The following is a 25,903-nucleotide window of genomic DNA, read 5'->3' on the forward strand; positions in this document are numbered from 1 at the left end:
CAGGGGCCCAGACTCCCAAGTTCCCTGGAATGGAAAGAAGAGAGAAAAAGAAAGCCAGCTAGTGTATCTGCCCCAGCAGTGCTGCCCACCTGGGCATTCTGTACCTCTAACCAGAGAAATCACCTCCATCTCTTCTCATGGGTGGTCAAGGGACATTTACTAAATGCTCTGGGCCCTTGGGACCCAGTGGGCCTCTCTGTCCCAGGAGTCTGACAGAAAATCAGTCTGTTGTCTCCTTTGCTTTCTGGATATTATGGATGCCCATCAGGTAGGAGTCTGAATCAGGTGATCTGCAAAGTCCCTCCTTATAGCAACACTCTGTAAGTCCTTTTGCCACAGTCTGAAGGTGTCATTTTGACATGAGGCAAGAAGAGACTGGCATAAGGTCAGAAAATACAGTCATGTCCCAAATTCCCTTGAAAACAGAGGAGAGCTATAGTATGGTTAATCCAGAATTGGACTTCGTTTTTCATCTGGGAAAACTGAGCCAGACTGGGAAAGTAACTTATACACAAGGTAATACAGTTGATGGTTGAACTGGGTTGAAGCTGAGACATCTTTGGCTTGACAGTGAATGCCTTGACTTTTGTCATCAGCAGCTGCTTTACTTTCTTGGGGGTATTTGGTTCCAGCTAATATCCTAAAGAGTCAATATCCTAAGCACACACCAGTCAGATGGTTAGGATAAGTGACATGACCACCCGTTGAGTGGCAGAGAGAAACCAGCCCCGGATTCTTTTTAACTTAATTTTTTTTTTAAGATTTTATTTATTTTTTTGACAGACAGAGATCACAAGTAAGCAGAGAGGCAGGCAGAGAGAGAGAGAGGAGGAAGCAGGCTCCCTGCTCAGCAGAGAGCCCGATGCGAGGCTCGATCCCAGGACCCTGAGACCATGACCTGAGCTGAAGGCAGAGGCTTAACCCACTGAGCCACCCAGGTGCCCCCCAGCCCTGGATTCTATAAGTCACCATAAATATATCACAATGTGGATAATCTATATGTAGAATCCCAGGTAATAAAAATGACCACTTCACCAAATACTTTTAGGGGCTCCCTAGGATGTATTCCCTGGTAGCCCCAATTATCCCACTCGATCTTCTCCCAGGCAATCCTGATACAACCGTGGGCTGTCACGACTCTCGGAGGTAGAGAGCAACTACAGATATTGTCTGTTTTAGGAGATGGATCCAAGCGAGCTAGACAGGAGCAAAGCAGAACCAGAAATTCTGGCCAGAAGGCTTCTGAGGCACCAAGGCATAAGGTAAAAAGTGAGGATGAGGAAAAAGGAAGGGATGCAGGCAGAGGTTATAAATGGTTACTGTATCTGAAGACTAAGATGAAGCAGCCATGGGAGAGAGAAAATCATGAAGAAACTCAAGGTGTTAAGTCTGAAGGAAGGAAGGCAATGGACCTTGGGAGAAGAAGCTCAGTTTAATTTTAGACATGTCAAACAGGATATTCATAGGGTCCCAGAGCAAAAAGCTAGAGAAGAGAGCTTGACATAAAGAAAGACATTAGCAGGGTGGCCACTTCCAAGGTAGTCCTGGACACACAGCTGTGCATACTGTGCCGGGCACTTAGTGCCTCAGGCGTGTGTGTCTTACATTGCTAATATTCTGTAAGCATCTAGAGGACAGAGAACGTGGAATGTCATTATTCCGTGGGCATTACCACACACAGCACAGGGCACATGGAAGCCGAGAACTAAGCCTCCTCTGGCCACACACAAGCTGAGCTGTGTCTGTCCACTGCAGAGCCCCCCTCACCTGCCACATTATTCTTTAAGACAACAGAACTTCAAGTGGCCCAGGGCCATAGGGCATTGGTTTTACCAGCTGCCCTCTTCTTTTGGGAGGACAATACCAGGTGTCCACAGAGACGGACCAGGCAAAAAAAAGGGGGGGGGGACTTTCTATGAATTAAATTCTGTCACTGTTTTCTCAATTCTGAAGATGGTGACAAGCTCACAGGACCTGAGCTATCCTCCAAACATCTTTCCTGTCAAGGATAATAAGAGTTTAAATCAAGAAAGGAAGAGTTTCTCTGACCAATGAGGGAAACTCCAGGCCTGTGGGTGAGTCCTTGGCCACAAACCCTTCTACCTTCAACTGAGGTCATGCACACAGATTCCTCCTGGGCCAGTGTCCAACTCTCGCTTCCACCCATGTAGCCTTCCTATCCCTCCCCACTCTCTGATGCAAAATTCCACTATTTGTCTTTCTATACTTACCCCTGCGAGGAGAATAGCAGGGTTTGCACCTCTCTTTCAAGACACCTGGTAAGGACTAAGTAGAAAAGATGACAGCTCGATGCTGACACAGTCCTCAAACAGGTGCATCCAACATCTACAGTTATTGTCACTCAAGAACATATTTAAGGTAAGGTCTATCTCTTCCCTTCTTGTCTGAGGCAGGAGCCAGCAAGGATGACTAGAGGCAGAGAATGCCTAAGAAAGGTACAGGCCTCCATTCTCCAGACCACAAAGCTCCCTGTTATCAGGTGAGATGGGGTTTCCCAGTGTGGTTTACTCTACCCCTTCTTTATATAATCAGGAGCAAAAGCCAAGAGCCTGAGGTCTGGAACAGACCTCAGCAACAACATCCTGCATTCACACCCAGGACTCTACACCCAGTGCACACTCACCGGCAACCTCCAGCATGCCTACAGGTTACCCCCTTCCTTTCTCTTGTGGGGGAAGCTCTCTTCTGGATATGCTCCACTCACTGGGAGTCTGGTCAGGTCAGGCCTACTCTGCGGGGTGAGGGGAACTGGCAGAGACCTGGTACCGAGCCATACACAAGAGGTCCTGAGGGTAATCTTCTGTGTGCACCCTTCTGCAAAGAGACAGCTGTGATTCCAGACTTCTGCACACTTTGCCCAATGGCCTCACACCCTGAGGGCTTAGGAGGAACCCACCTGGCTCCACGAAAGGAGTCTGATGGGGAAGTTTCTGGTAGATGGGTCCAGGAGAAACAACCCAAACCTAAGGGAAGACTGGCAGCAACTGACTAGCAAGTAAGCCTTAACCTAAAATAGAAGAATATTTTCTCTTTACGAGTTCTCACCTGACTGCTATAGTAAGTCTGCTGGAACATTGGGAACCCTGTGGCAATAATGAGTGGTGGGTATTTTGTACTTCACAGAATCAATAATGAATAAGATTTATATATATTCTTCTGAAGTTTCTAGAGAGCCTTTATCTCTGCCTGGCTGAGGATGTCTGAGGCCTTTCCCTGATGTCTTCAGTTGGCACTGAGACATGTCACTCAAAACAATAGTGAACCATGACCCCATCTTTCCTATTGCCCTTTTCCCCCAATTACCGAGCCGGGAAGCCAAGGCAAAGTCAAATGAAGTAGAGGAAGCTTTGGTGCAATGGTTCATTAACTCCTACCTGTCCCTTATCCCCCCAGAACTTCAAATCACCATAAGTACCACCTCCACAAAGTAGTTCCATCCTAAAATCCTAGGAGATTCCAATCCAATACATTCCCCTCAGTCTGACATACCCATGTCTGCAATCTAAACACAGACCACCACTTCAGCTTTGTTCTCCCAAATTTTCTCTTTCTAAATTTACTTTTTATTCTTTATCAAATGTATTTTGGTCATTATAAAAGCAATGCATGTTATCACAAAAAATTTGACAAATACAGTAGACATAGGAAATAAAATGACCTAGTATCTCAATCCCATTCTTCATGAATTAACAGTATAATGTTTTTACACATTTCCTTCCAATCAAATTGCTATGCATTTTTCCTCCCTCCCACCCCCCATATGAATAAGATAGCCTTATTCCCCAAGTATGTCACTTACTAGTTGTAGGACCTTGGATGAGTCACTTATTTAATCTCCTGAAGCCAAACTCCCTGGCTAGAATGATGGCAGGGGTGGAAGATGATTGTGGCAGCTCTGCTCATTCCCATTACATCTGCTTTTCAACAAACTGTCACTGAGACCAATGATCAGATTTGTCAATAAGAAAATAGGATTCAACTTCTGAAATTCACATGACACACAACTTTTCTGAAACACAGTTGTCACATCCCAGGAGGTAGGTCTTTCAAAGCATGGAATAGTCTTACTCTGCCACACCATGGGGACAGCACGAGCCCAGAACTCAGGAGCAGCAATACACAAGTGTTGCCAGGGTTGAGAATTATTGCAAAGCTATCACTTACTGTGCACCTGCTATACTCAAGGAACTCTGCTAGGCTCTTGGCAATTTTTTTCCTCCTGTTCCAAACAAACTTGCAAAACAAACTTCTGATTCCCACCATCCAGATAATTAGGGCAAAAAGCTTGCTCAAGACCTCAGATCTAGAAGGCCCAGGGTCCCAGTCCTCTGCACCCAAATCCCATACTATTGCCCTAAGCAGAGATATGCTTCTCAGTGCATCATTTCTGGTTGGTTCATTTAGTACTCAAGCAGAATTTCTTATTCTATAAAATAGACTTTCTGGCTATTTTTCTTAAACTTCCTCCTCTGGCCTTTCTGCAAGGGACTAGGATTAGCTAGGTGGACCCATTCTGATCTCTGCTCACAACAATCATGACAGAATAAAATAGGAAGACTGGGAGAAATGTGTGACCTTTTGGCCAGCATGCCAAGGTAAGGACAGGGGTGTGGGAATGAGACTGGGTTGATTCAGTCTGAATGAGGAACTTGAGCTCATTCTCTCCTTGGAATAGATTCTTATTCCTGGAGCATCATCCCCCATCGTTGAATGAATGACACCTCACATCAAGCATACAAAATAGATATACTCAAATTATGGATGAGGAAACGAAGCTTCAGAAAAGTTAAGTAACCCACTCAAAACCATTGGCCAGTCACTACTAAAGCTGGACTGGCTGAACCCAGTTCTGCCCAACTCCCAAACCTAAGCTCTTCCACTCCACCAAGCTGCCTTCTTTACTGAGTGTCTAAAAACGTATGGAAATAATGCAAGTTTTTGTGGGGAGGATGCTTAGGACATCCATCAGAACATATCCTAGATTCCCCAGAAAGATGACTATATTCAGGAATCCTGATGGCAACTGCTTGCAGTTATTAAACCATCTGCCTGAGAATCCAAACTTTAATTTCCTCTCTGCAGGCAGGAATTCCTCAGGGAACATGCAGTTCAAACTTAAGAGAGGGGCAGAAAAACAGAAGTCCTCCTATGATAGACTGTTTACCAATTCTGGCCCCACCAAGCCCCCCATTCATTTATGTGATGTGATTTTGCCTCTCCTCCCATCAAGTGGTGGAGTTAACCTTCCTGCCCACTGAATCGGTGTTAGTATGAGACTTTCCTAAACTAAAAGAATACAGCAGAAGAGATGCTATGGGACTTCCAGGCCTCACCTTCTAAAGGTCTTCCAGATTTGGCTTCTATTCTCCTGGAACATATTTATCATCAAGTAAGGAAACTTAGTCTGGTCTTCTGGTGGAAGAGACACCACAAGATGAACAGAGAGAGGTACCCAACTGATAACCAGCACCAAATGCCAGACATGCTAGTGGATCCACCTTAACTATCCAGCCCCAACCAAGCTGTCAAATGACTATAGCTACATGAGTGATCCCACATGAGACCAGCAGAAGAACCACCCATTTGGTTCCAACCCCAATGACTGATGCATAGAACCATAATTAAATAAACAGTTATTTTCAGCCCGAAGGTCTGGGTTTTTTTACACAGCAAAAGATACTTCCCTTTGCCTCTGGGAACACTTTCCTCACTTGCCCCTCTCGGCAATAACCAGCCACTAACCAGTGAGAAATCTCCTTTGGTTCTAAGCAACCCCCATGTGGGACTGCTCTTAGAAGCTTCTTCCCGATAATCACTTTCATTCTGTGTATATTTATGCCATCTACCCTCCAAGTCCCGCACTGCACTGGCCAACATAGGGTATTCATAAATGTATAAGCTAAGGACTCTTCCCTCAGTGAACTCATTACAGATATCAATAACCAAAACCCCCAAACAGTAGCAACACAAAGCAAAATGTGAAATACATAGTTGAGCTGGGCACCACAGCATGTGCCCACGGTGGGCAGAAGGGTGAATAAATGGGCAACATGCAAAAAGGTGCTTTGGGGTCCAATTTCCCAAATCACCTTACAGAGGATTACTCCAAGGTACAAATCCATCACCTCTGAAAGCAGGGGTGGCAAAAAGAATGCGACCTGAGAAAGACTGTCAAGTATATTTCAGACAAGGCAACTGATGTGGCTCATGGCCTAAAACCCTGCAGGCTTCAAGAAACCCCAGACTGGAGCCAGATATAGTATACACAGCTTTGACTGCATAAAGAGGAACCAAGCCCAAAGGTTTCACAAGGGCTCATAAAAATGTGAAAGGTTTAGAGACTTCTTTTATTGACACACAATTTCTCTTCATGTGCTCGAGAGGAAAGTGTCTTCTTCTCTCATATATCAAGCTGTTGGTCACAGTCAAATTCCTGTTGCCTTCTAAAAGAATTCCGAATTCCTTAAGTTGATATTTAGGGGTGCTCAATGATCTGGGGCAAAAGATCTAGAATCTTAATCCTGGTACTGGCATTTATTCACCCTGGAAAGGATACTTCATTGAGCCTGTTTCTTAATCTGTAAAACTGGGATTTTACATGCTAGGTCATAGGGATGTTATGAGAGGTAAAAAGACATAATTAAGTGCGTAGTATTGTCCCTGGCACGCAGTGGATGCTGACTAGCATTAAAATTCCTTCCCATGGTTCAACTCCTTCCATCATACTCAGAGAAGACAGATCTCTTCAGAAAAGTTTGTGGGAAGCCAGGAAGGAGGCAAAGTTTCTTTGGTATAAAGGCATCTTAAAGTTGGATGTGGTAAAAAGAGACTTAGTGATAAACTAGGCCTCTGTGTCATTTGTTTCTTTTTTCTTACTGCCCATCCCAAGCACATCTTCACAGCAATCAGGTATTTAATTAAGGCTTTGCCAAGGCATTTTCTGAGATGGGAATGTAGATATGCTCATGGTCGAGTTTTACCCAAGCCAATCCTACTCCTAGCCCCACACTTTATACCCAACAATGGGCATTTGCCTCTGAGTAGAGGCAAATGTGTTCTGAGTAGAACACCAATCCCACACTGGGACTCTTCTTACCTCCTTCTCCCATTTCTTCAGTGGAAAGATCTCTCTAGTCTTCATTTCCCTAGTGCCACTCCAGCAAGACGCCAGTCCCACATCCCATCAGGCTAACTGGGAGTCCCAGAGAGAATCATCCCTGCCTCTTCCCCTACCTGCTCCCCTATTGACAGGAAAGTCAGCCCACTGTTGGTAATAACTCCTTCCCTTTCTTTCTACAAATATACATTCATATTCTATAGTAAAAAGAGAAACTGAACAGGACAAGATTTCCATCAGAGATCAATCAATCAATACCACTGAATGAAGCAGCATTTCACTGAACGTGAGGCACCAGGGAGCCCTGGAGATCCTCCTCCCCTCCCCCAAAAGTACACAAGCTACCACTCTATCAATCTCTGGAATTTCACTGCAGGAGTAGTTGTAGATTGTCTACAAGTATCAACCCCTATCTAACTATAGCCCACAGCTGGGGAGAAGTTATAGCTGCTAAAACATCAACCACTGACTCAGAATTAAAGAGAAACAGGCTCCTTCATAACTCATCCTACAGGGAGGACCAGCAAGCCAAACCCACCACTATCCCCACCCTGTCATTTATAAAGTGTAGTGAATTCCCAGTCCCCATAGTTGTTCCATTGCTCCCATCCAAATCATAGTTCCGACCCCTCACAAAGGGAATGGAAATAATTGGTTAAGTGACTCAATGTGTCAAGCCTTCTGCTTGATCCTTTATACATGATTCATTCCTACAACATCTCTGAGTAAGGCATTATTACTTCCATTTCACATGTAAGTAAACGGAGGCTAATAGAGTCCAAAGATAACACAGTCAGTACATAAAATTTGAATCAAGGCCCATGTAGCTCAAAGGCTATGACTTCACACCCAAGAGTCAACATGTAGAGCTGTACTCTCTTGGCATGTATTCTAAATACACCAGCCCTTGTTTGGAAGTCTGTGCCTTTATTACGGGTTTCCTATAGCTCCAGCACAGTGTCATGTGCTTAAAGGTAGTGTTCACAATGGCAACAGATGAAGTTACCTTCCAAATCCTTCCCAAAGCCCTCTTCCATCAGAGGCCCACTGAAACCTAGCCTAAACAGAGGGCATGTGAATGTAGTCACCACATTCCTCAAAAGTAACGCCTTTTATACAACATTTAACATACTATGTTGTCATGACACAATGCCATGAGTTAAAACCAAGAAGAAAAGACATGAGAGGAAGTAGAGGAAGTCTCCCAACCAGGAGACATGCAGAGAGGGTAGACAAAGAGTCATCTTCTCTGTGAGCTCCCTCTTTGCCTGGGAAAGAAGGTAGCACCACTAAGCTCCCTAGGTAGGGAGCTTCCCCTAGTTTTTGAACCTGGCTGAGGCCCTCATACAAGCCCACCTCATGACCTCTCATAAAGGGAGGTCACCACTAGCTGGGGGCTTCCTTAAAGCCGGCGCAAACACATCTCTTCCTAACAGAAATCAACTCTCCATGCTCTTCCCTGAACTCTCCCACATTGTCTAACCGAGGTTCCCAGACTTTGGACCAGGTAAGGAATCAGTTGCCAATGGCAACCAAAACACACTGCTTCAAATCCAACTTCACTTTGATTGGTTTGGAGGAACGGAAGTCAAGGAGGAGTCAGGACCAAGCAGCCTTTGTGTCTAATACTTTCACTTCACAATCAACATGCCCTATACTCATGTATAAGTCTTCAGGTTTTTAAAGGTCATTCCAGTAGCATCTCATCATCTCTTAATCTGGCAGACAGGAACTCCTGCAGTTGTTCTGTTCCTCTCCACAAGACTCAGGACTTTTGGAGACCAAAAGACTTTCAGCAGAGGAAGAGCAGAATATGACCTTCCCAAGACAAAGCCATAGAATCAGTCAGACTTGCAGATGGGTAGAACCCTAGTAGCTCTCTCACCAGACTTCCCTCATCCATAGCAGGAGTGCCCTGTAAACCAGCACCGTCCAAGAGAACCTTCTATGCTGATGGGAAACGAACATATTTGCTCTGTTCAAGACAGACCTCACTCGCTAGTTACATGGGGCTACTGATCACTTGAAACATAGCTAATGCAATGGAGAAGTTGAATTTTTTATGTTATTTTAATTTTAATGAAATTTAACTTTAATAGCCATATGTGGGTAGTGGCTACTATACAGGACAAAGCGATTCTGCAGCAACGCAACCAGACCTCACTGCACTGGAAATGTACCACCTCAATTTGCCACATGGCATTCTGCAGACCAAGGAGCATCCTGGCATTTTACAGAGCAGATACTGCCATGTGTGCTGAAAGAACCACAAGACGAAAAGGCTAACTGGATTACCCTTTGCCTACAGTTTGGATATTGATCACTTCAATAACAAAACGCTTACATATTCTTGCAGACTGAGTGGGCTGGAAACAGAAGAAGAACTAAAGACCCTCTAGCCCAACCCCTCATTTTATCCATGGGAAAACAGACATACCATTCCTTTTTCCTCAGACTGTACTTGACTTGTGTTTTCTAGGGAGTTGGGCATGGTTGTGTGGCTCCAAACTTTCCCCTAAAGATTCTGACAACCTGCCCAGGTATTTTGTATCCCTAGGTATGCCAGGGGAAGAGCCCAACTGGAGAAAAGAGATTACAATTCCCACCATCACCATCAGCCACCAGAATCTCCTCCTTAGTGATTTCACAAGGGACCCAGAGGTCAGCAGTAAATTGCAGCTAACGGGCTAAGGGGGCTCTGGGCCCAGACTCAGCATGCAGAGCCCTGTGGCTCCTCTCTCATTATTGCCCATTCTCCACCTTCACTTGTCCAGTCACCTATTTGAAAAGCCCCTGATTTGAATGTTCATTTAAAAAAAAAAAAAGTTTTCCTCTCATCTTAGTTCAGAGCAGCCGTCTCAGTTTAAATTTGGGGCTTCTAAGCAAAATTGTCTCCCAGAGCAATCTCTTTTCCTCTGTTATTTGCTTTGTTATTTGCTGGAGAGGCTCATTGGTGTGGGTACTAGAAATGAACATTTTGAAGTTACGGAAAGAATCTAATTTTCTTATAAAAAGAAAGATACATCTTTTTCTGTGTGTGTGTGTGTTTTTTTTTTTTTAAACTGGACATTAATAAGAATGCAAAGGCATGTCAGCCTAATTTTTATTATAGTTATGTAGAGAGCTTCGGTCGTACTATTAAGGAGAAATGTCTATGACATGTAAACATTTATTCACCAAACACTTATTGAACACCTTCTTTCCAGTCACTATGCCAGGCATAGCATTATCTTATAGAAGAGATAAATAACATTCATCCGTTCAATACTTATCGAGCCCCCTGGAGGGAGAAGTTCTTATCTTCATAGTACTTACATTCCAGTAATGGAAGTTTTTCAATACTCATGTGTACAAAATAAAACTATCACTTCAAATACTGTAAGTCCCAAAAGAACATAAAAACGGTAGGATAGAGAGTGATGAGGGGATGGGGGTGTACTACTTGAGCTATGGTGGTCAGGAAAGTCCACTTTAAGGAAGTGACATTTGAGCTAAAGCCTGAATTTGGGGAAGGGGTCAAATGAGAGGATGAGAGATGCCCCAGGTAGAAGGAATCACATTGTAAAAGCCCTGAGATAAGAACAAGCTCCACATGTTTTAGGAACAGAGCACTGGTAAGGCTGGAGTGGAGTGAACAAATGGGAAGTGTTTCAGAGAAGAGGTCTGAGAAAGAGGGAGGCTCAGATTACACAGGGCCTTACAGGCAAGGTAAAAGGTGTGGATGCTATTCCTAGAACAATGGAAAGGCACTCAGGAGTTTTAAACATAAGAGAGAGATGATCAGATTTATGAATACAAATGCATACAATTATGGATAAAATATTTACAATCTAGGAAGACAACTACAAAGCAGGTCATTACAAAGTATTATAGGAACTATGTTAATGAAGAAACCTGTAGTAAAGAACAGGCAGGCCCCTTAGGGTGATGGCATTCCAGGCCATCACAGCAGGTGCAAATGTATGGAAATGTGAAACAACACTGTGAACCATGATGGCATGCAGAAGGGCCTACAGTTGGTCAGTCAGTGTGGAGGCCAAGTAGGTATGAGTCACCCCTGTGAGATCTTAGACATCAGTCCCAGAAATTGAAATTATTTTGTAGGCCACTGGTTCTTGACTTGACTTGACTCTTAAAATACTGGTATTGGGCCCCACACCAGACCAATCAGATCAGAGATTCTGAGGTAAGAGGGCAGGCACCAATATCTTTAAAAGCTCCGTGGGAGATGCTAATACATAGCTAGGTCTGAGAACCATGCTGTAGGTGATGACTGAGGGGCCCTGCAGGGTTTGAGATAAGCAGTAACAATTATTTATTTCCCATTACAAATTTGTTTTTCTAAAGATTATATTTTAGCATATGGTATTTTTAAAGTATACTAATATTCAAGCAAGATGACAAATTAACTACCTACATTAGCATTTAAAAGTGCTGAACATTGACACAAACGGAAGCACAAGTTTCTACTACTCCTGAACTCTAGCTCTTATGACAGTTCATAAGAAACCGAGAAACTTCTAAACACAGGAAAGCATCAACAGTACAGAGGGGGTGGATTTTAGAGCCAGAAGGTACTCCCGAGAGACCCGTGACTTTATAGATACAAAAAGAGAGGCCCAGAGAGGTGCCCAGGGTTAGCAGCAAGGCCAAGGCTACCCAGGGTTAGCAGCAAGGACAGAACTAGACCCCAAGCTGTTTCTACCTCGCCATGTTGCCACTTGTTTCAAGAAATGCCATCCTAATTTCCAGACTGGCATCTTTCACAATATTAAGTAGATCATGAAAGAGCACTTAGTTTTAGAAAAGAAATGTAAAAGCGGAAAAGGATGGGGGGGAAAAAAGGCCAAACTAATTAAATACAGTTTTGGGCATATACTTTATTTTTCAGGTTATCCACTTAGTTTATGACTGCTAAAGTTACTGCTTCTTCTCATGCTCGCTTTTGCTATTTCCATAGGTTTCTATAAACTGAGAATTTGTTCAAAGTAATACAAGTTTTCTACAGGTTAGTGATCTTATTCAAGGCACATATTTCAAGATGCAGACACATATGTCAAGACTCCAGCCTCTGGAAGAGAGAAGAGTTTAAAGCAAGAGACAGAGAAGACTGGGTTCCTTCCCCATGTGGCAGGATGCATTTCAGGATAGAATTCCAGCTCTATGTTAGAACCAAGCCTCTGAGCATTGTTCGAGTCTACATTTGAAACACCATTCCAGCACTGAAAGCTGAACTATACTGTACAGTTTAACGGTATGTGAAGGGAAAGCAGCAGCAGAGCTGGCTACATTTATATCACCAACTCTGAGCTCTAAACACAAGATTCACGCAGCAGCAGTGACCAACTATGTGGTTCTTCTCCATTTCTTCTCCAGTTCTTGATGAAGTCTTTCATTTGACTTTCCTCTGGACAAGGTGGAGGAAGCACAGTGAGGTTTTAATGCCAGCTGAGTTCGTTGGAAACAGAGGTAAAGGATGTCTCAGCTACAGGCACTGTCCAATCTGGATGCAGCGAAAGCCACAGAACCTGACTTTGCGCATTTAAGTGTGTGAATCCTGCAGTGAATCCAAAAGATAGTGCTTCTTGCTACTCACAATGACCAAAGAAGAGACTGGGTTCAAGCTGGATGGTGTGTCAGCTATGAAAGCTATGACCATCCCCAGTAGAGGTAGATAGTGCAAATGAGTCAGCAGAAATAGTGGCTTGGCCCAGGCTTGGTCATACGAAGATGGAAGCAATTCCTTAGGCTTCAAAAAATCAGTCGAGTAGCCCAGGAGCAAGACTACATACAGATGAGCTCAGGAGGAGGAGCACAGAGCTTGGAAGTTGGCCCAGAGCAAGCCTATAGTTGAGCTCTGTGAGGTCCATGGTAAAGGGCTGACCAGCCCAAGGGTGGTCACTTCTGACTTTAAAGGGACGGAGCTCAAGATAGGCATCAGTATGTTTCTTCAGCCAGAAATCCTCTGAAATTATCTCCACATCTTCTCAGGATATACCCAGAGCTCTACCGCTGTCCGGAATAGAGGTAAGGGTGCCCAGAACTCAGTCTATCTTTCTAAACTGTGAAACTACACTTTACAATCCTTTAAGATCTTTGAATATTACTTTCAAGAATAACTCAAGCGTTTTGTTTTAAACTCCCAAAAGGACATCACTACTCTATATTATCTTGTTTTTTCTGCAGCCTCTCAGAGGCTTTTATAGACTTATCTGATGTTTTTGATCCCTGAGTAAAGGTCCTAAAATACTTCAATGTTCTATTGTAATATTTATACATTTCTTCTTCTATTCTTATATTGTTTCTTTTTTTTACTTCTTATGCAACTCCAATTCTAGAGCATTTTATGTGTCTTAGCAACTATTCTTCTCTCCTATCTATTTTTTGGAGTGCATTCAGCTTAAAAACACCTATAAAGAACACCAACAAAGAACATACTTTAGTGTCACGTACAGATTGAGGCTATATGATGCATGTTCTAATGCCGCATGAGGTGAGGCCGTTTCTCCAGAATGCTTTTATATGGCTTGCAAGGTGATCTTTCAGAACAAAATACTTTACCACTCTTCTCTTTAAGACTTCATATATTCCATGCATGGTGGTTCCTTTCTATTTTTAATGCATCTGGAAACACAAAAGATGATTCCAGTGTCACTACCAGGAATTCACGGTTCTTTCCCCCTGTGTGAGTGATCAACCACCCATCAGTGGGCAAGTCCTGCAGTAGCTGCTTACTCCTCTGGATGCTTCCACTGCCTTTGCACGTCCTCCCTCTGAAGAGGCTGGTCAGGAATGTCTTCTGGAGCTGGGGCTGGTGTGCCCATGTAACCTTCTGGCCTACATCCACTCTCAGGCACTCATCCCAACATGCCAGGAAAACATAGAACTTTTGTACTTTTATTTTTATACATTTATTTTTCTGTCCTTCTCATCTTCAAAAGTCATCTTATCTGTGCCATGTTTTAAATAGAGCTAAAGGGACAGTGGGTGGCTTGCAATTGTTCCCTGCATGGTCCTGGTCAGGATGCTGTGGCTTCAGATGGAGGAGCAGCAGAAAGTAGAGACTTGGAGAGCTGGAAGTGGGTGCTGGTGTCATCTCCATCCTGCACCCCCCTTTCACTCATGAAGAACTGTTTCAGGCACATGAGATGCCCTCGGCCATCCTCCTCTCCTGCAGACACCCTCATTTCTAATACGGTATTTGGAAGTCAAGCTGCTGCTTCTTTGGAAGAACCTGGAGTGAGCAAGGTCTTCAGGTGCAGGAAGGAGGGTCCATTTGCTAAGGAGAAAAAGACAAAACCGTAGTTGGTGCTTCTCTCGTTTCCAGGCAATCTTCGCCATCCTCTCTTACCCTAATAACAGCCCCTTCCACAGGCACTAGGCAGGATTCCAGCTTTATATCAGCTCTGAAGGCCCCCCACCTCAGGAGTGAGCCTGGGTGTTTGATTTTTGCCTTAGAGCACAGACTCATAAGAATTCAAATATGATTTACATACATTATGGAAATATGCCACTGGTGCTAAAACAGACTATAATCATCAGAGTTCAGATGAATTGAAACTCTTACCTTTTAGAGGGGAGACATCTCTTTTTTTTCTTTGTGAATCTCAAAGTGAAGGGCCACAAGGGGCTGATTTCCAAGTTCCTTCCAACTCCTACACCTCCACACTGGCTCTTACTCCTGCCACGCAAGGCAGTGAGCTTCTGGTTTTATAATCTCCACAGGCTCCAGCGAGAGTCCACGCCACCCAGACTTTTAAGGCCTAGTTAGGAGGACTGGCACTTGTCCTCCAACCTGTGGAGCAAAATTCAACAAGAAGAAGCCCACGAGGAAGGCACGGATTTTCCCTATCCCCAGCCCCCTCTCAGGACAGCAGCCACATGCCGTGAAGGCAGAAGCCCATGCAGCCGTTCCCCTCCGAGAGCTCTGCCTGGCTCTGGGCCTGACTCCGAATCATCTGGCATCACGGCCACTTCTACATTAAACAGTGCTCCGCATCACTTTCAGAGCTAACTTAGAGGAGCCACAATACAGGTTTCAATATCTGAACATGAAAATATAAACATTTTATGTGGTGCTAAAATGAAACAACTTCTCAATCCAAAAGGCGTCCATCTCTCAGCCACTTCCTGAGTTATTCTCTGGGCCGTCAGCCTATGGGGACTTTTCAGAAACCAAGAGGCCACCGGGCAGTATTTATGCCTGTGGTTTGATCTCAGAAGCAGCTCAGAGTTAGGAAGAGGAGAAAATTGGGAGGTAATCCTAGAAGGCTTTGATGTGGAAGCCCACAGTCCTGCAGAATGAGATGTTCTGGGAGGTGTGCAAACAGCTCTGGCTTCCGGGAGCAAAGTCTAGGCCAGAGGACCAAGGTCTGTGATGCCATGAGACATTTTTAGTCGAGCGACTGAAGCCACATGGGACTCCCATGTTGCAGTGCTGTAGCTATAAACCCACTTGCACCCTGACCTCCTGGGATAAAGAGTGAATTGGGTACCAAAGGGAAGAAGAAAGAAGAAAGCATAGTGCTGAGGTGGGGGCATAACCTTGGTGCAGAGGTAGAGCCAGATCCCATGTGATTAAGTACAGTTTACAGTTCATCCCAATTCCAATTACTGTGATCTAATTTACCCACTCCCACGGGAATTTCGAGAGCCACCCCAAAGTAATAAGAATAATCCATTGTGTTAATTGAGTCCTGGTAAACAGGTCTAATTCCTCATAATGACTGTAAATATGTGCACTGACCACAAAATGCAAAAATTACCCTATCACACCCAGAGTGTCAGATTTCCTTGGTTGTCAGCTCTGTCCAGTATTTGCATCACTTTGGTTTTTTGTGGGGAGGTGCTTGTGATTTTTGTGTGTGTGTGGTAAAATATACATAACATAAAATTTAGCATTTTAACTATTTGTAAGTGTACAACCAGTTCAGTGGCATTAAGTACTTGTACATTATTGTACAACCATCACAACCATCCGTATCCAGAACCTTTCAGGATCATCCCATACCGAAAGCTGCATTATTTTTCACACAGGTCATGAGACATCCCAGACCCCAAAGGTCTTCCTGTGCTTGTATTCTAAGATACAATATTATACAGCATTTTAAGGTTTACAAAATGTTGTTCTTCCATGCACACATCAACCTATATGCCTCTGCAAAAGGGAGAAGAGCAAGTTTCTGCGAGGGGGAGAGACTTGCTGAAACAGAACAGTGACAACAGATGGAAATGGGCTAGGCTTCCCAAGGGCATCCCATTTGCACCTCATCACCTCTAACACCAAGGGGGAAGAAGAGCGGGTCCACGGAAGTAGCATCTAATGACGTACTCTAAGGGCAAAGCTGTCTTTTGTCCCACCCTCTACTTCATGGGGTTCTCACTGCTTTGAGGACAGAGACCAGAGCTGCCTGGGGGCCCAGAAAGAGAAGGCAGTCTCATACACATAAATGGCACTCCTTACAAAAGGCAACTTGAGTAGTTCAGCACTTTCTCTCCTCTCCTTCCCTTGCATCAAAACATTCCCACACCCCATCCGCTTTTTCACAAGATTACCATAATAAAATCCTCCCAAGCCCTCTTGCCAGCGAACACCTCCTCTATTCCTGATGATTTTAATGGGATTTCTCCTACATAAAAATGGAAGCAACCAACAGACCCTGCCTCCTATGATTTCTCCTTCCTACACCTCATAAGGATGGTTCTGCCCATGATTGGTCTCTATTGATTTCCTCAGGCTGCCACTAGAAATCACCATCCACTCGATGGTTTAAAACAAAAGAGAGAAAAGAAAACAAACAAACAAAAGACAAAAAAACAGAAATGTATTCTCTCACATTTCACGCCAGAAGTCCAAAATCAAGGTGTCAGCAGTGCCATGCTCCTACCTAAGGCTCTAGGGAAGAATCCTGCCTTGCCTCTTCTTCATTTCTGGAGCTTCTGACAATTCTTGGCATTCCCAGGCTTGTAGCTATCTCACTCATCTCTGCCTCCACCTTCCCATGGCCTTCTCTCTGTGCCCTCTGCTCTTAGAAGGATGTTGTCTATTGGGTTTAGAGCCAACCCTGATACAGCATGACCCCACCTGACCTTAACTAATGACACTGCAAAGACCTGATTTCGAAATAAGGTCATATTCTGAGGTTCTAGGTCGACATGAACTTTCAGAGGATACTTATTCAACCCCTTACACTTACATCTTAAAGATGTATTAAATCCTATTTCTTTTCTGTTTTTGCTTTTGCCTTTAGCCCCTGCTCTGTTTCAATCTTGTTCTTGACTACTTTGTTGGAAACCTGAGGCATCTGCCTTTGTTCCCCGTACCCCATTAAATATCTCCAAACCTCACTTTAAAATCTGTGCATGGCTGGGTGTTCTACACAACTGATGAATTATTGAACACTGAAACTAATGATGTACTATATGTTGGCTAATTGAATTTAAACTTAAAAAATAAATAAAAATAAAAAACTAAAATGGATGCATGGATAACAAGTCAAGAAGGAAATAATCATAAGTTGCCCAGAGAGCATTCACTATTGCAAGTATCCATCTCTCCTCGTTCATCCACGAAGCAACGAGTGCCCATCTCACATTCAGCATTGTGCTGGGGGCTACAGAGGCTCCTCCCCTCAAGGGGCTTAGTGCCCACAAGAGAAGTGAGCTACCGCCTAGCAAGGAAGGTGAAAGTCAAATGCTGAAGGATGGAGGATACATGTGCAGGTGGAGCACAAACGGCAGGGGACAAGCTGGGAAAAGGCCTGAAGGTACAAATAAGCCTGGTGTTTTCTGGGGACTGTGAACTGAACACATGTGACTACACAACAGGCTTTGCTGCAGAGAAGGGGCTGGATCAGTGATAAGGCTGGGAAGACTACTGTTTGTGGATGTGCACCTGATTCTTTATAGGGCCTTGAGTCCAGGCCAAGAGGACCCATTAAGGGTTTCTAAGCAATTGCGGAGTTTGACTAAGTGGTGTTCAGGGAAGCCAGATCTAGTTGGGTGTGCATGACGGACTGGGAGGAGTAGAGAGTTGGCAAGGAAGCCCTGGCTGAGAGCCCAGTTAAGAAGACAGGCTTCAGGGCCAGAGCTTTATTCCTCCACTATCAGCGACTCCCCATCCACTGCAGTAACCTTCCGTCAGACTCTCAATCAATACAGCCATCCTGACATGGCTGGGAGTAGGGCACCCAGCTGGCTTCCAGCCCTCCCTTCCCATTAACATGATGAGTTGCAGAGGGCATGTCAGGCAGAGCTTTCAGTGAATTCCAGGAATGGAGATCCCCTTCAGACACAAATCCCTGAAGAGAAGCTCAGAAGTGCTTTACGAATCAACACATGAACTCTTATGGAGAATGGCCTGTCCAGAAAGGGCAGAATCTCCATCTCAGCTCAGATCCTGTTTCATCCCACTGTTAGGCTTCCCTAGGACTGGTGCTGAACTCCACAAGGCCCATCTCTGAGCCTCTTCTCTTGCTTTAGGCGTTCTTAGAGAAATATGCACAGAAGTTGGGAGCTCCAATTATCATGAGGACGGATGGCTCCTTTGGCTTTGCTTCTCAAGAAAAGCTTAGTACACCAGGTTTCCCCTGGCTCCACACCCACCGCCATCCTTGCCAGACTGCAGACCAGCCCAGAGCAACAAGGCCCCGGGAAAGAGCTGCGGCAGGTGCCTGCAGGGGAAGGGGCAGGCATGGAATTTCCTGAATGCAGCCAAGGCAAAGGCACACTCTCCACTTCTGCCTGCTTTTAAACTGCAAGTTCAAACTTCACTAGAAATAGATGGTACATGGGACAAGAGTCTACAAGGAAAATAACCGTCCTCCAGGTTATTTTCCCTTTCTTAGTAGTCAGTCTAATCTGAAAGACATAGCAACTTCCACCCCCTTTATTTCTGAAGAGCAATGCAAACAGGTGATTTATTTGTACTAAAATTAAGCTCCCTCTGTGTGTATCTTCTTGATGATATTCATATACTGAATCTGACTCACACTTTTGATGTGGAAAGGTTTTATTAACATAACTACTTATCCCAGCCCACTCCCATTGGGATTCATGGCTCTTGCCCAAAGTACATTTTGGCTATTTCAACATTACCTTAAATTCTGGTGCAGATTAATGTCTCATGACAAGCACATTCACAGATTCTATGAGAAATTCCTGGCTGTCCCTGGGCAACAATAATGAAGCAAAACTGAGAGTAAGAAACAGCCGTGACTACACAAGCAAAGACCCCCAGACTGAGGAGTCTAGAGACCCGGGGTCTTATTGCAGCCCTGTGCTCCAGCCACTTGAGTCCTCTGGGTCTCAGGCTCCTCATCTGTACAAAGAGAATGCTGGCCTCACACAGTTCTTAGCTCTCTTCCAACTCTGACTTCCTGTGATTGTAAAAGACATTTAAAAATATCTCTAGGGAAAGAAATATCACAATATTATTTAGTCATGAGAAGATTGAACTAATGATATCTAATATCTCTGGGTTCTAAAGTCTGTTATTCTATTATATACAATGGTTTTTTAATGTGAAAAGATTAGTAAAAAAGAATTTTTTTTAAACAAACAAAACAGAAGTCTCCTTTTTTAATGCCCATTCTAAAAGAACCGAAGTTAAAGAGTCTAAAATAAAATCTCCAGCCATTCTGTGTTCACACACAGAGAAAGTGGGTGGATGAGATCAAAGCTGTACAACATCTGGGGTGGCAAAGACTTGTGGTAACTGGGACTGTTGGCTGACTGAAACAAGACACAACAGTTATGAGACACTATACCACAGTCTTAACTCCATATTACTGCTAGACCTTTTGCCATAGAAGGAGCCCAAGATCCCAACATATCAATGACATTATACGAAAAAAATCCATCTTCTCTTGGCAGAGGTACAGCAAAGCGGCAGATCCTGGAGTACCAGAACAGCATCTCAAGCATCTTAAGAACTTAGGTGGGGCAACTAAGGGCTTCAGCAGGAGCCCAGTTTTGATGTTACTGTGCAAAAACTCCTCTCCAAGTTGAAGTCACCCTGGTTAACAGGACTTAGATTAGTTCAGGTAACAATGGAGGTACAAAGAGGGTACAATATAGGGACAGACAGTTAAGACTGATTACCAAATACTCCACTGAATCTGGCCATAACAGGGTAGAGAGATGGGTGAGAGGTGACGTCAAGTGATCAAGCATCAGAAAGGTTTTGTCAGGCCCCAAGTTTAAGCAAAAACTGTCACTTAACACAGTCAGAAGTAAACTAAGCCCTCAAGGACTGGGAATAGATTTTGAGTGCTGGTATGCAGAAGATGCTCAACTGTGGGTGTTGACCACATGGAAACTTACAAAGAAACTAACTATTGATCCACTGTTCTCTGAACAATATTTCCCATTCATGGCAGCTCAGACTGCTAGGTCAGCTGCAAGAGAGGGAAATGGGAATAAGGGGTAACCTTCTAAGCTTAAAGTTACCAAGACTGGGTTCATGTCCCCTGGAAAAAGGATCCCACTTCATCAACCACCCTGGGTACCCCGATGGAAAGGAGCTGTATTATCTGGATTGGTTGGGGATCTATGAGAGAGTCAATGTCCTCCATAGTCTAAGTTGGGTGGGACTCTTGGAAAAGGGGGTACTCATCTACTTGAAGAAATATCCCTTATCATCTATTTGAAGAAATACCCCCTTAGCAACACCTCTTACCTAGCTGTTTTAGGGTCTTAGAAAAACTAAAAGATTTCAGGTTGCTGGAAGTAGTTGGACACAGAGAGTCCTCCAGAGTCATTAAAATGAGTGAGCAATTAAAAGCTTTGGGTGTCTAATTCCTGAGTACTTAGATCAGGCACAAGTGATAAACCCCAAGAATAAGCACCCGCTGAGTCTGTTTTCAGGGAAAATGTTCCCTTATTATGAGGAGAACTAGCATTAGATAAAGTAATATCATTTTCAGCTGAATATTTTGAGAAATCATATTTAATTTGAAACTTGGTTTGCATTCCTTCAAATTCCATTTCTTATGACATCCCCATCTTCCAATAGAGAGGACAGTCAACCAACACATCCTGGATTCTGTTAGAGGTCCTTTATTTGGAGAAGCATATCTTAATACAGTCGGAGTCCATGGGTTTTATATCTGGAAAATTTCTGGACCACTGATCTGCCCTGGCCTCTCTTAGCCATCCATGCCTGTGTCAAAGATTAGCTAACTATTTATTCAATACAATCACAGTGTACTTCCAATTATTTGGCAGGACCTTCAAATTTCATAACACCTGGAAACAGACCCACACATGGTCACTTGGTTAATGACAAAGTGCTGTGGGGAAAGGATGGTCTTTTCGAGAAATGACTCTAAGCCAAGAGGATGGCAAAACAGGAAGAAAAAAGTGAAGAATCTTTCCTTAACCACACAGGAAAAGCACTTTCAAATACATTACTGATCTAAATGTAAAAAGTAAAACAGTGACGTTTTTACAGTACCAAATTTAGAATAGACAGATTTTTTTTAAACAGAACACAAACCCACTAACCATAAAAGAAAATATTTTATAGACTGGACTACATTAAAACTATTAATTATATTCATCAAAATACACCATGAAGAGCATGAAGAGGCAAGCCATAGACTAGAAGGAGATATTCACAATACACTTATCAAAGGATTCATATCCAGAATACATAAAGAACTCCTACAACTGAGTAAGAAAATGCAGCTAATTCAATAGCAAAGACAAGGCAAAATAACTGAAGATTCATTTTACAAAAGACAGCACCTAAATGATCAATAAACATTGAAAATGTTCTTGACTTCATTCACCAACCAGGAAATACAAAACAAAACAAAACCGAGCCAAAGCATGGCACTACCACACACCTACCGGAAGAGCTAAAATTAAAAAGACAAATAATACCAACTGTTAGCAAAGATGTGGAGCAGGTAGAAGTATCCTCCCTGCTAATGGAGTAATAAATTGTTACAACTACTTTGAAAAAGTACTTGTTAGGATTTAACTAAAGCTAAACACACTCATACCCTATAGCCTGGTAATTTCTCTCCTAGATAAATACTCCTCAATACTGGGTACATGTATTCATCAACAGACCTACACAAAAGTGTTCATGGCAGCTTAGCCCCAACCTGGAGACAACTCAAATACTCAAGTACTTATGAAGTAAAATGGATAAATAAATTGCAGTATATATATACACTGGATTGTTACCCAGCAAGTAGTGTTAAGTGTAATTGCTGCACTCAGCATGGATTGATCTCACACAGGTAATGCTGGACAAAAGAAGAGAGATGTGAAATAGTATACACTTGAAGATTTCATTTATATAAAGTTTCAAAACAGGCAAACTTATCTTAAGGTACTGGAAGTCACCCTGGGGACTGGCCTTGAAGGGAGGGATTGGAAATGGAAGAGAACACTGGGGGCCAGTGTTCAGGAGAAGCGTTCTGTTTCTTGCTCTATTGGCTACTCAAGTGTGCTCACTGGGTACGAATTCACTGAGTTTAGGATCTGTGTACTCTTCTGGATGTACGTTATACTTGATTAAAAGTTTACAGTACAAAAATATAAATAAAATAAAATTTTATTTTATTTATAAAATAATTTATAAATTTATTTATTTATTTTTATAAAATAAATAAAATTAAATTTAAGACAAAGTTTATGTGGGGGAAAGAATACATGAAAACTGACTTGCAAATCTAAACCTATTAAATGACAGTGAAGTTGATATCTTCTTATTGTTCAGATTTTTTTGTTCTAAAATTAAAACTGGCTTTTTTATTTAAGATCTATGCCTCTCCTTCAAAAAGAACTGGAAGCCACAGTCTTATTTATTGAACAATACACACTCGAGGTCTTTTTAGTCTTCACTGGAAGCTTTTAGGACATCAAAATTGTTAAATTTTGTTTGGTTTACTTTTACTTTTTTCCCATGTTAATATATGTTTTTTTTTTTTTAAATGCAATTTTTCTTGGCTAACACCCTCTAATAAAGATTAACAACCTTAATATTTACATAGCCAGCAAGCAAATTCAGCTGAACTGAACACAGTTTACCCAATCAGAGTCTTCAGAAGGCTTCAGCCAGTGGTAATTTTTCAGTTCTAATGGGCTCATGCTCACTGGACAGGGAAGATACGGAGCAATTATCTCAGCACTCCAAGCCAAGAAACACAGCCATGCTGTTGGGGAGGCGGGGGCTAAGCAGCATGTGGGACAGAGACCAAGCCCGCTCTAGTGAAACAGAACCTGGCAGGCCAGAAGGAGCTCATGGTTTCTTACACAGAACATGTGCGCTGGCTTCCACCCCTTTTGAAGGAAAGCTTTTCCAGGAGGTGGGATGATTCCCTTTTACCCAACGAACTTAAATTTGTGCAATGCCCATGGTTTACAAAATTTCCTAGATACTAATATCAAATGAGTCTCTTGTTCATCCTAAAAAGAAAAGAGGGGGGGTTATGACTATCCCCTTTTTGCTCATGAAAGAACTAAGACTCAGACAGCAAAAGGACTCCTTATAGCTCCAGCAACAGTAAGTCATACATCAAGGACAAAGCACTTTCAGGCACAGTGCTCTGTTTCCTGTACCATGAGGTCTCCTGGTGACAGTGAGAACACAATCCCAAGACTTGAAAATAGGCTAGGATTATTAGACATCGGGCAGTAGGCAAGCTGGAAACTAGACCCAAGCCCACAGACAGTGTTCACACCTTCAGGATCAGGCATTTGGAGGCATTAGGAAAACAAAGTGGGCTGGATACAAGCCAGGACTAGGGGCAATTAGCTGTTGAGTGTGACCATGGTTAGAATGCTTCAGTCTGATTGTACTACAGAAAGGTCATCAGCAATGGTAGAAACATGTGCCATGTGGGCAGGCTTTTCTGCAAATAGGAAACTGACACCTCTGGGTTTGAAACATATGAGATACAGTTCTGAAATCTGTTCGTGAATATGATAGGTTTGGGTTTTGCTAGAGATGGTATGTTTTGAATACCAACAGTATAAAGAGCAGTGGCTTTAGAGTCCAGTAGATTTGGCTTTGAACCTCATCTCTACTTTTCACTAGATATGTGTCCCAGAACACGTTACTGTGCTCTGATGAGTTTCAGTTTCCCTGACCATAAAATAGTAATGATAATACCTATACATCAGAATCATTGTGAAAATGGATGAAATAATAAATGTAAAGTTCCTGGCATGTAGTAAGCAATAAAGAAGTATTACTTCCTTTTTCTACTCCCTACCTTAAAAAATATCAGTTTGGATCTTCCGTGGCAGCTAGGATGAAATAAAAACATAAATCATCTAAAGTCATACCTTACAGGATAATCATATATGAATATATACTAACCTTCTATGGCCCCATTGAAGATCCTTGACTTTTTTTTTCTTTTTCACCTGGAAGTGATCATATTAACTCAGTGCCTACTTCATTCTTGTTTCATTTTCTGGAATAGAAATTGCAATAATCTTCTCCTAAATTTCAATCTAAGTGATTAACATAACAAAAACATGTCAGCTATAGTCAGAATCCAGCTCCCATGATTTTCTCTAGGACTGATGTTGCCAAATGCTACCTGAAAGAAAAAAATGAGTGTCTGATTGCTAGGTGAAGTCCAAATGTTGCTCTGGACAATAACCATAGACCCAGAGAAGCCTTATATATCTGGCTACCTATGACTTTCTTTTAAAAATGCAAATACAATCTTTTCAAAATCTACAGGTATTCTTCCCTTAAAATCTTTTGCTGTCACCTCAAACTCCATGAATACCCTCTACCCATAAACTGAGCCCTCCTCCCAACCACCCTATTTCTATCTATACCTGAATGTTCTTTGACTCTCAGAAATAAGAAACTGGAAGGACTCCTATTAAATGTATTTGGTCCAATGTCAAAATGTTTCCGCTGCATCCCTGATTTCTTTCAGTGTAGAGGAACTGACCACTTCCTTGTTGCATTATTCTCATTCTTGGTAAAGTTCTTCCATAAATCCAACTGGGATGTTTCTCCTTATGTTTTCCCTGCCCCCACCCCCATTCACTAATCCTGGTGCTGTCTTCAAGAGCAATAGGGGATACACAGATCAATCTCATTCTTCTTTCACACTGGAGGCCCAGCAATATGCAAGACAGCCATTATGTTTATATGTACGTTTTCTGCTCTGAATCAAACATTCAATTCAAAAAACATCTGCTGAGGGTCAACTATGTGCCTCACACTGCTATAGATGCTAAGATGGAAGAACTAAATAACACATGGCATTGACATATAAGATGGTCACACTAGTCACAAAGAACAATCTGGATGTGACCTGGCTTCCAGATTACTCACCCTCTCCCTCCTCCAGATACACTATGGCTTCTTGATGCTTCTCTTCAAGCATGGTACCCAGAATGTGGGAGAAAAAAAAACAGATGGGTACATTGTGCTCCTAGGTATTTACCCAAAGGAGCTAAAAGCTATGTCTACGCAAATACTTCCACATGGACGTTTGCAGCTTTATTCAAAATTGGCAAAACTTGGAAGCAACCAAGATAACCTTTTAATTGGGGAGTGGATAAACCATGGTACATCCAGACAATAGAATATTATTCAGTGCTAAAGAGAAACAAGCTGTTAAGCCACACAAAGACATGGAGAAATCTTAAATGCATATCGCTAAGTAAAGAAGCCAACCCAAAAACACTACATTCTGTATGATTCTACTATGTGACATTCTGGAAAAGGTCATAGTATGGAGACAATGAAATCACTGGTTACCAGGGGTTAGCACGAGA

General features: G+C 42.9%; 1 protein-coding gene across 23 annotated transcripts in view; it reads right to left on the minus strand.

Moving 5' to 3' along the window:
• The window catches only part of KALRN (kalirin RhoGEF kinase), a 659,936-nt gene that overhangs the window by 518,494 nt on the left and 115,539 nt on the right, over window positions 1-25,903 (minus strand). The window lies entirely within an intron of this gene.

Source organism: Mustela putorius, unplaced genomic scaffold (genome assembly GCF_011764305.1).
Source record: "Mustela putorius furo isolate JIRA1106 unplaced genomic scaffold, ASM1176430v1.1 tig00003834_pilon_pilon_pilon, whole genome shotgun sequence".
Classification (NCBI taxonomy): Eukaryota; Metazoa; Chordata; class Mammalia; order Carnivora; family Mustelidae; genus Mustela; species Mustela putorius.